The sequence below is a fragment of the Mycetomoellerius zeteki genome, unplaced genomic scaffold, assembly GCF_001594055.1.
Source record: "Mycetomoellerius zeteki isolate Tzet28-1 unplaced genomic scaffold, Tzet1.0 scaffold81, whole genome shotgun sequence".
NCBI classification, from domain to species: Eukaryota; Metazoa; Arthropoda; class Insecta; order Hymenoptera; family Formicidae; genus Mycetomoellerius; species Mycetomoellerius zeteki.
Genome location: NW_017257841.1, coordinates 647684 through 659739, shown reverse-complemented (window position 1 = coordinate 659739; position 12056 = coordinate 647684). Strand labels below are relative to the sequence as shown.

The window sequence follows — 12056 nt, the reverse complement described above, 5'->3', positions numbered from 1 at the left end:
AGTTACTTCAGCAAAATCGCTCTTTCCGTGTATCTGTAAATATTTAGAAATGTATAATATATATAAAAATTGATGCTCTTACATGTACAAATATTAGAAAGAAGGATTCCGAAAGTTAAAGATATTTCTATTAATAATTTCAAATACATATTTTCCGATCATAATTAATATATTATCTCACGATACTTATAAAGGTTTAATAGTTAAAATAATTGTCCAAAATTTCTCATATTCCTTTCACCTGGTCTCACGTCCCTGGAACCATGTACTTGATTTCGTGGATAAGTCGATGATCGCGAACGGAATTCCGATTCGAGCGATGGAAGTGCCGTGCGCGATGAAAGGAAAGAAGAAAAAGAAGGTAGAGAAGGAGAGAAAGAAAGAGGAGAAGAAGGAGGTAGAGAGTAGACGGTGGGAAGGAAGTGCCGGGAAGGATGAAAGGCAACAGAAAGAAACGAGTACTACCGTCTGGTGGGTCTTTGTACCCATCGAGTCTCCATCTCTCCCTCTGTCTCTCTTTCTCCGCTTTTTTCCTCTTTCTCCTTCTCATCTTTCCGAAAGCAGCGTCAGTAGGACAGGAATCGTCGCTGGATTGTCTGGGACCGGGCTGGACCAGCTCTTCTTCTCTCTCTCTCTCTCTTCCTCTTCCTTTCTCTCTGTAGTACGGTTAATGTGATGATAATGTCTGCGCCAGCCAACGGGAGATGGTCGCGGGATTTGTCGATAGAATTCCCGAGTAATTCCGTTCACGGCGGGGCCGCTTGAAAAAAAAAAGAATACAGGAGAGAAAGAGAGTGAGAATGAGAGAAAGAGAAAGAGAGAGAGAGACCTCGCAAGAAGATAATGACCGCATGCAAAATCACGGTACGCGTCGACGGATTCCCGCGGAGCCGCCCCTTTTCTCGCCACGATGCGATGCCCTTCCTTGTCCCCCGTGCGATCCTTTTTTCGTCCCCTGCGGCCGCAAACTCTCAAAACTTAGAAAATTCCGAGTTAATACCGCGACGAACCGATCACGTGGCTGATAAAGAACGCCGCTCTGAAAAGGTTCATTATGAGGTGTATCGGCGCCACCTCGACTTCTACGCGCTCTCCTAAACAGGAGCGGAGTCTGCTTTACGGTAAATGCAGGAGGACGATTCGGTCGACGAGCATAAAAAGCGCTTTCCGTAAAAATCAGGGCTCCAGACTGGAGCCGAAGGGTCGTAACACGGCCAGCATACGAAATGGTAACGATTACTTTGTTGGCTATCGGTAGAAAGACTAGCAATCTAACTTGTTGATCACCGTTCTTTGTAACTGGTAATGTACACGTATATGGTATACTTAAGAGATACTCATGATGCCATACAACCAATTTTCAGAACGAAGAAGAGATTGTATTCCAATGAAATCTATAAAACCTGTTTAGATTGATCTAGATCGATTAATCAATCACGCTTCTTCATATTTAATAAATAATCTTATTGAGTTCATCAATCTTCCTTCTATATTACTTTAAATATATATAGCTTAGAGTATTTTAAACTTACATTAAATATGCAAATAACATCACAAATTGCATATTGTTCTAATCCTATACTTATGCTTTTGCTTCCTGTATCAATTTAAAATATACTTTTAAAATATACTTTTCATCTTTAACTTTCGCTAAAAACAATTGTTTTCATTATTGTTACACGATTTTCTTTTAGTGCGGTGATTTCATTTAAGTCGATGCAATAGAGATATCAATACACTGTAACGTTGCTGGAATGGTTTGTACTGTGATGAGTAAGATACTCTTCAAATTTATCTAGATACAGATACAGTTACATGTACGAAAATTTATCTAAATACAGATATAGATACACATATTAAAATGTATATAGGTACTGATATGTACGAGTATATCAGATACTTTAAAAGTATTTTTAGATACATTTCAGATACCCTTACATTAATTTTATTGTAATAATGGTAATGTGTAAAAAAATGTATTAGTTATTAAATGAATCATTTATTCATTCATTTTTGTTACATTTAGATAATTGAAAAAATTTATAATTATCGTAAAACGATTTACAATAAGAATTATAAGACGATATTATTCATTATTATTCATCATAGTTTTACAAACTAAAAATGCTTCAAACATTACGTTTCCAGCTTAATTATACATACATTAGAAATTCCACAATCTAAGATCACTGGTTGCGTTCAGCAGAAAAAGTAGCTGTGTAACTATAATATAAAATTCTTTAATATAACTGATTTGCATTTAGATTCAGTGAGGAACTAGGAGAAAGACCAATCATGTTATAGAATTTTGCAACAGCAAAGCTGCTTTTTTTCTGCGGAATGGAATCAACCAACAATCATACACAAAATGGAATTATGACTATGCTGAGGAAATGCTGAAAAATGCATTTGAAAAGCAGTTCAGATGCTGTGTTTTTTTATCTAGATACAGATACAAATACTCTAATATATATTTGAATGTACCTCAGATACCTCCGATACACAAAATGTATCTCTCTATACATGTATCTAGATACATGTATAGAGATACTACCCAACACTGTATGAGTACTATTAATAATAAAAAAAAATACTGGAAAAATTGAAATAAACTAAGCTCAATGAAAAATAATTGTAATCTGTACCTGCTCTGTAGTAGAGAAATGTAGATGCATCAAACGCGAAATGTTTTGATTTGTGTTTCCATAAATCGTGTAACATGTGCATCCCAGAGATGAAGGACCGAAATGCGAGTCCTTGTGCCGGCGCATAGCAGGTCGCTGTAGCGGGCGGCTTGCATCCTGTATGATATTTTTACGAGGTCCTTCCGAGAATCGGGATGCACTGCGTGGGGCGAACAGCTGAGACCGAATGATAAGACGACAGTCGGTTGCTGGGATCGCTATCCCACTTATCGGTTTCTCCCCCAGTGAAACGCGTCCCTGACCTTCTCTGCGATTCGTGCATCCGCGCTGATTCCAGGAATTTATTCATGAAAAAGAAAGATTAAATGTTGAGCGAAACTATATATATCTCAATGCAATAATACTGATATATCTGTTATTCCTCCATCAAAGAAGATATTACTTAATCAAAATATGATTCAATTAAGATAAAGATTTTTTTTAAACGAAGATTTTAGAAACAGGACCGTTTATATAAATCAAACTATAATATGAGACAGCCAATCACGGTTAAAGTTAGATATTTCAAATATTACATTATTATGTATTTATTAAATAAATTTATTATGATTGCACGCCGATAATTTTTGGACTTTCAACACAATCAATCTGAAATACTAATAATCCTTCCTAAATTAAATTAAATTAGAAGAATCTGTAAAGAACTTATTGCTTTCCAATTTTCCAAGGCAAGTGTCTTAGCTATCTCGTTAAGTCAAATATTACAATTATATTACATTATTAGACATCTCTTCATCATCTCTCAACATTACAACATAGCAAAACATTTTTTGTGATGAGTTTGTTGATGAGATGAAAACTTTGATGTTTATATTACGTCCGCACACTGAGAAACCCATTTAATTGAAACCCATTTACAGTTTAAATCAATTAATTTCTTGTTTGGATATAGGCAAAAAATCCTTGGTTGATGCAGTAAAATAATTTAGTTGAAGCAAAACATTTGGTTATTGTAACATTTTACTTGTTTCTGATAAATATTGACATCTGATAAAGCTGTTTACAATAATCAAATGTTTGGCTTCAACTAAATTATTTTATTGCATTAACTAAAGATTTGTTTGCCCATATCCAAATAAGAAATTAATTGATTCAACTAAATGGGTTTCTCAGTGATGTGTATCTATGACACGTATAGTCAGTTCTACAAGAGCGTATAATATATTGATACATTATATTTGCAAGAAGATTTAAAAATATATATATTACCATTTTTTAAAATATTATGTATGTGTAAAATAAAATGTATATTCAGTAGCCTTTCGCGCGCGTCATTGCCTAAGATTTTGTCTTTTTTGTTATTCATTATATCCTGACAACTATAGTTGCATTGTCTGAAAGTTCGAAAGTGGTATTATGATCTTGGACTGGCCAACAGTCTCTTGATACGAATCCCATAAAAAAAATTTGAGCATTTATGAAGAGAAAGCTTCAGAGAAACACGTATAACCTGTGAAGCAGTAGTTAAATTATCAAGTTTGGCAAATATACGATCGCTTTCTCTCAGCTACGTAAGAAATTAACTAGTCGAAAGCATATCCAGAAGTTGTCAGTCAGCTAATTAAGTAATCACTAATGAAAAACAATGAAGATTAGATGACAAATTAGGAAATGACAAAATGAACTATTGAATGTACTTTAAAATGTATACTTTTACCATTTTAAAGTATATCGTTCAATAATTTGGAAAAAATTGATTGAATTGATTAAAAGAGGATTCTGTATATATTTTTAAATTCCATAAATTTTTTTGCAAATATTATATTTGCTTTTGTGGAACAGACTGTACATTGCAAATTCAAGTAAGAGTGTAAAAAATGACTTTAATGCATGTGTGTCATTTTCCATGTAATGACTTTAATGTATGTGTCATTTTCCATGTAATGACACTATATTACACGTTTAAATGCAAAAATCTATATTTGTATGCACTGAGAGAGAGAAAGAGAGAGAGGGAGGGAGAGAGAGAGAGAGAGAGGGAGGGAGGGTAGTGTATTACTTTTACATCAAAAACTAATCACACACACATATATTGAAGTTACTTTTTAGTCTTTTCACACATTTGAATTTGCATTGTATTTTTGGGATTAAACAACACATGATAATCTTTTGTCAATCTTTTAAAAGCATTAAATAAGCAAAGATTAGAAAAATTAATTTTTTTTACATTTTTTGTGTTAAATTCTTTTTTATCTTGTCCTCGGTTGTTTATTGCCAGCGGTTATGTATGTCTGTTCTTATAGAAGCCGAAAAATGCACACGCGCAAATTCCTTGTGTTTTATGAATAACGACTGTGTGGCACTCGCGTTACTTGCTTGTACGATATTTCGTCGCGGCGGTAATGCCTTCTCGAAAATGCTCCGTAATTATGCCGTTCGTGTCGATATGCTGCGTGACTTGAGGTTAGCCGGTAGCACCACAAAACGCTCTTCATTATACGCGGCTACTCTTCGGAATATTCCGTTATCACGAACACCGAGACCGCACATTCGGATTTCGCGCGCGCACGCATGTACGTTACGTTCATGCAAACGCAAATGCCGAAAATAAAGAAGAGTTTGTTATGCACGAACTCAAAGAGATTCAGTCCAGAGTTCTTATCTCATACAGATCATGATAGTCCCCTTAAATTTTAAAGAGAAACAAAAATATAATAACATTACACGTTTATAGTATATATTGTAATAAAATTTTGTGATTTACCTATTAGTAATTAATTATAAAAATAATAAAACAAAACAAATTCATAACATTTGATTACTTCCCTCTCTCCCCCTCCCGGGTTCAAAAGTCTCAGCTATAATTTATCCTTCCTCATACACAAAATTCTGGCTATGCCCGTGTCGTAGATTTGAAAAACACGCATACGATTTTTTTTATGGAAGAATGTTAAGAATATATACAGCGTTATTTTACAATTTATAATAGATATTATAAATACATAAATAATATTTGTAATATATATAATATATAAGTTGTATATAAATATATAAGTTATTATATAATTATAAAATAATAATTGTTTTGCCATTCATTTTGGGCACTTTTTATCTAATTCCAAGTTGATTCCTTTTTAATAAAAATCAGATAATTATATGTAAGAAAATTAATTTTGATATATGTATATATATGTATATATATATATACTTTGTAAATTTAAATTTTCTTTAAAATACAGCTATAAAATTTTGTTTTAAAACTTTTGTTTAATACATTTAAATTAAAATTTTATTAAACTGAAATTTATCTAAAATAACTTGACAGATAATGTTATCTGTATTTTTATATTTAATATATAATTCAGAAATCATGTTGCGTATTTTTAATGAGAAAATTTGCATTGCTAAATTTGTATTTGCAACAACTGCGATAAAAATGCGATAAACTTACAACTTACGACAACATATTTATTTCCGAGATATAAAAAAATTAGAGATATAATATTCACATTTGAGATATCGGATTATCCACGCCCGCTCAATTTCTTTTTTTTGTTAAACCATCGAGGTTGCGTTACGGATACCTGATAAAACAAACGGTTACAGAGTCGCGACCGTGATGTATAACCGTTTTAACACCTAGTTTCGTCGATCGAAAAGACGCCTTCGGCCGTGACTTCGGGCTCCGGTAATTACGGTAATTTAATTAGAAGTCATCTGGCGAGACGTCAACCACGCGTATAGCACGTGCGCCTTATGCCATCTTGTTAGATAACCTACTTTCTGTCCACATTGAATTCAGAAAACGGACACAGTCGGGGTCGCCTTATGTTCAAGGCGGTTATCATCGCACGGCGTGTGGCCCGTCACTCGGTAGATGATGGCTCGATAAGTTAACTATTTTCCTACTAGGTATCTTTACAGAAAATTTAAATATTAATGATCGGTTGTTCTATTTTTGGATAAACTGTGTAGTGATTTATTTAGTGGACAATAGAAAGAACGAAAAAAACAGAAAGAGAGGGAAGGAGAGAACGAGAGTGAGAGTAAGAACTTTCTTACTCTCACTCGCGTTTTCTTTCTCTCTCTCTCTCTCTCTCTCTTTCATTCTTTCTCACTTGAGTAAGCTGAAATTTATCGAAAGGTGAAACAACTCAGTCTAAACACTAAGTTCTTATCTAACTCTAAGTTCTTACAGATTTAAATAATTTTATTTAATGATTCTATACCTTTTAATATTAAGCGAAATGCGTTTTTGTCCGAAATATAGGTATATGTTCTAATTGGAAAAGGAGTCTAGTTGAATTAATTATAATTCTAATTGAAAATGGACAAAACTGAATTTTCTAGTTTTTATTATAATTCTAGTTCAGATAACCAGAATTCTAATTGATAATTAAAACTTTCTGATTCGTCTATTTTCAACTAGAAATTTTTCTAACAATAAGTGCTAATATATTTATTTATTTCTAATCATGTATATACTTTTGTAGCTGAACATGAGAGAGAATAACATCATTTTGCTGAAAGTAAAATTCTTGAATATCATTCTCCGATAAGAATTAAAGCTCTTGAGTTACATACGTATAAATTTGTGTTTGGAATTACTATACTTAAATTACTTTTGACATTTTCTGAAGACCCCACTCGCACGCGTTCCTTCAGGAACGCTCGGCACCTTCTTATCGAGAAAAACAAGAAAAAGGAGAGAGTGAAAGAGAGAAAATGGCGATGTTCGCGCGAGAGGGATGCAGAAGTGCGCGTGCCGGGCACACCTGCGTATTAGAGTAGAGGGGGATTAGCACGGGGGCACTTCGGGACACCTGGCTACCGTCTATCGTCTATAACGTAATAGTATTTTATAACGTAAGAAGCGTGTGCGCAGAAGGAGGAGGGGGAGAAAACGAAGGAAAACGAGCGAGCGCAGAAAAGAAGGCATTGGGGTGGTTGCGCGCGGTTAAACGCGGTTAAACGTGAGGGGCGGATAGGGCCAGGAGTACGACGCAGTTGACGTCTCGAATCGATAAAATCGGCTCTAACGTGGGCTAACGAACGTTCTCCACTAAAGTGCCTTCGCGACACCTGGTTCCAGTCACGACGCCACGGGGAGGCTTGATTTCCGACATCGGAAATGACTTACGCAATAAGATCTTTTGTTTGAAGACTCGAGACCGAGGACAGGCCGAACTCTAAAAAAAAGATATGGATCTCAGTTTAAGCGACTTTTCGGAAGTAATACAGTTAAAATGAAATATACAAAATGACTTGAACTTATTATTTGATTTTAACGTGTATTTGATAATTAAAATCTTATTATTGTAAAATGTTTACAATACTTTAAATTAAAATTTAGTTACTAAGGTTTAATTAATTCTACCGATATAAGATTAATTTAATCTCATTGTCAGTTCAATTTACTCTTTATCTTTTTCTAATTTTAAGAATTAGAAAAGGATAATTCTAAGGATGAAAAAAATATAAACATTAAGTTAAACCAAGATTAAAGTTAATCTTACATTGGTGAAACCAAGCCTAAAATAATTTAATGTTCTAAATTAGGGCCTAGAACACAAAAAAACTTAAGCAGTAAAACGTAAGCAGTAAGCGAATTGACCAATCACAGTAGAGTTTGTAAGGCCATAATATAAGCAGTAGCTAATCCAACATGTTGTTTTCCTTACTGCTTACGTTTTACTACCTAAGTTTTTTGTGTGCCATTGTCCTTAATCCTTCGATACCACTTTTAATGTGACATACGAGATTTCTTTTACGTTACTATCCTATAACTTTTACATTAATAAAGATACATATGTCTGCTTATTATCGTTATAATGCCCTTAATGTCCAGCATTTCAATTGAAAAAGAAATTTGTTACAATATATTTATTTTTATGTGATATTTTTTATAATATCTAATGTGGCAAGTTGTAACAAATCGGTAGGTATAATATAGAGTGGCACTGAAGAGTTTAGTATATTATCTTTATAGAAAAATTTACTATAAATTAGTAAAAAAAAATGGAAAGTGTGCAATTTCTAGGACAATCTATGTAAACCGATCACGTACAATCTGTTGGCTGTCTTCTATTGAGAAATACGACTGATAAATTTCTCGATCGAGAGTCACTCGTACAGTAATATGGACTAGCGGCGACGCCACGACAAAAGCGTTGGAACAACAAAAGTCCGCGTAGCCCGTGCCCGCGAAATACAATAGCCAGTGGCAGCTGCCGATTTTATTCGAGATCGCCTTCTTGGGGTAAAATTGAAAGCTAAGGAAGTCGCTTTCGTGGTTTGAAAGCGAACGCGCGCTGCGAAAATTGACGACTGTCGCGAGTCACAAATTCGTTCGCAATTCGTATTCGATCATTTTGGTGTCAAAGATGATCTTGCAATGATACAAACGATTCTAATTTAAATAAAATAATAAATGTAAAATGAGATACAAATTGTGAAGTATGTTTTTCACAAACTTGGGACATCTGTTCGTTCAATAAACCTATATATTTAACACTTTCAACACAGCACTCAGTATTAGTTAGACATAGTCAAATATTGCAATACGGTTATGATATTCTTGTTGCATTCTGAGAACAAAATCTCGAAATGGTTGATAATTAACTGAGGGGGTAACCTAGCTAAATATTGTCCCACAGATTACATGATTTCATATGATTTCATCTGATTACAAATAATTTTTTTCACTACGAATGAAGTTATTTGGTAAAATATACGATTTTATTTAATATTATACAATGATTTCTCGTTGCATATGTAATTATCGGATTATACACAGAGATTTCATATGAATTTTATAATGATTTCGAGGACTCTGTCCCACGATTACATTAAGTGGTTACCTCCTCGGAATTAACCCTTCTATGATAACTTCTCCAACTCGATGCTATCTTATTAATTTTTTATCTAATCGATGTAACAAAACAAATAAAAAAAAATAAATCATATATATCATGAAACTTTTTCCTTTGTTAAACATTACATGGACACTGTAAAATAGACGAGGGTTGTATCTCACCTTTTTCAAAGAAGGGTTAATCTAAAGACACAGTTTCAAAATCTATCATTGTTATATAAAAACCTATAAACGACAAGACTGTAATTAAATAACTGAAAAAATATATATCGGAAATTCTATACATATTGTTTCGTAATAAAAAATCTTGAGAACAGAGAGAGGGAGAGAGAGAGAGAGAGAGAGATTTGGAAATGCGTCGCGTGTGCCTTAAGGATCGTCTCTCCTCTTTGCGATTAATCGCCTAATTTGTACGACGATCTGTATTTGCCGTATGGCGTATTGCGCATTGCAACAGAAAGAAGAAGGGCGGCTCCACTGGGATACGTTACGTGTTCCAACTCAACCCCCCCGGTTGCTGAAAAAATAATTTCAAACAAGCAGAAACCGACGGCGGTAGCGACAGGCCGAAAGACGTTACATATCGCACAAGGGTGATCCCTTAGCATGACAATAAGACATCTGCTTGGCACGAGCTCGTCGCGAAGGGTGCAAGCAAGTGGTGGCAGCCAGTCTGGCTAGCCATCCTTAACGAAATCGGAACTCCGCGCTTCCCCTTGCCTAGGGATAATCTTCGGCGACGTTATTGCACCCGGTAGGGGGAAGAAAGCGCGAGAGAGGGTCCTTCGGCGCGATGGTTTTCCTTTTCTCGCTGCTAACATCTGGCAGATTCTGAATTCATCCATCTTAAACGCTGTAACGACGTGACGTATCGATCGGACTGCCGGACTACACGCATGTATGAGAATCGCGTGCACTGCTTGCGACTTGCTTGCGGTTTTCAATATGCGCAGCGAATTATCCGCGACACGTGGGATGCTGAAGATAGCTCAATTGCAAAATTTTATTATTTTTTATCGCTATATTGTTTTTAATTATTATTTCTATAATAATATAATCATTTTTCTACTCATCTTTATAACAATCCAAATTGATATATCTATTACAATATTAACTATTTTTTCTTGAAATGTTATATTTCTAAAATTATATTTTTTTTTACATTTAGTTTTCTTTAATTTACGGTTCATTTTCGAAGAAAATATTTTTATGTTACAATAAAGATAAATACGAAATAATTATATATTCATGCTTTATCCTTTATTAGTGTGCCCGATGGTTATACTCAATATTCGAATAAATGAAAAATAGGATTGCGAGCATGAATACACTTTTTTGGTATTTGTCAAGAAACAAATAAATACTTTTTTTACTTCATTTAAATGAATATTTTTATGAATATGATTACGAATATTTTCATTTTCGCATTCACTCCTACTCTACATTATTTGCACATAGCTTTGTAAGTCTAGAACAAACCCAAATCTGTAAAAGCATGAAATTGCAGAGGAATAGTAGTGCCAGACGGCAGACGCTATCAAGCACACCCTCTCGTTTTACATGCTGTAACATGTTCAAACGTGTCACAAATGTCTGCTATCCGGTATTACTACAGAAAATTCGCAATATAATATTTTTCGTATATTTATTCAAAACCCTCAATTTTAAATAAATACACGATTATATTTTTTTAACGTAAAATTCAATTATAAATTTTTATATATTTATCAGGCACACTATTCTTTACTCTTGTAATAATTTTTTATTTTAATATTTATTCCAATATCGAGAAAACAAAATATTTTCCTTCATATAATATTAGAATTGATTGAGAAAATAATTAAGGATGATGTGTTTCTTCTTTAAGCGCAAACTGCCTCGCGATTTATCCAACGGTAGTTGATAAAAGCCGCATCGGTAATAAAAAAAATCGTGGCGATATCTCACGCGCAGTGTTCGAGGCTGTCGTCGAAAGTGCTTGAGAAAGCGGCGGGAATGAGACGGCGTTTTTTCCACTAACGGACGCGGGGGATGATGATCAAATGATGCGGTTTATCTCCACCGCCGCGAAAAAAGGAAACAGAAGAAGAAGCGGCATGTAAAGTAGCGAAGCAATTCGTCTCCGGGATAATAACGTTTCGTTGCGTTCGCGATGCCGCGGAGCACACGCACAATTAATCAAATCCGCGCCATATGGCCGCCCCGCGGCAAAGCGGATTCAGATTTTTCAGTTTGTCGAAGAAACGTCTCAAGAGCTTCTTCATTGGCCGAAGGCCGGCGCTCAATGGTCTCGCGGAGATATTCGTCGGGTCTCCTCCCTCGCTCGTCCGTCACGAGAATGAAACGCGAATGCGATCTCGGCTGCCGAGAGATGCTCAGTGATGTAAATTATGGCTCGCAAAAGAGAAGCAAGTGTTGCGAAATTGAAGGCGTAATGCTTACACGATATTGTCAGAAATTTGCCGTAAATCTCGACTTTGATCATGTCACGCCTTCTTCTCGTTTGAGATTCTCCGAGATGCGACAATCGAATGGAG

The 12056-nt window shown here is 34.8% G+C and overlaps 1 long non-coding RNA gene across 1 annotated transcript; it reads right to left on the bottom strand.

Moving 5' to 3' along the window:
* Positions 1–246: 246 nt before the first annotated feature.
* On the bottom strand, positions 247–5234 carry LOC108729895 (uncharacterized). The gene is made up of 3 exons (XR_001936953.1): positions 4873–5234; positions 2646–2972; positions 247–760 (listed from the first exon to the last, which is right to left on the bottom strand). It is a non-coding gene; the product is annotated as an uncharacterized lncRNA (long non-coding RNA).
* Positions 5235–12056: the final 6822 nt, after the last annotated feature.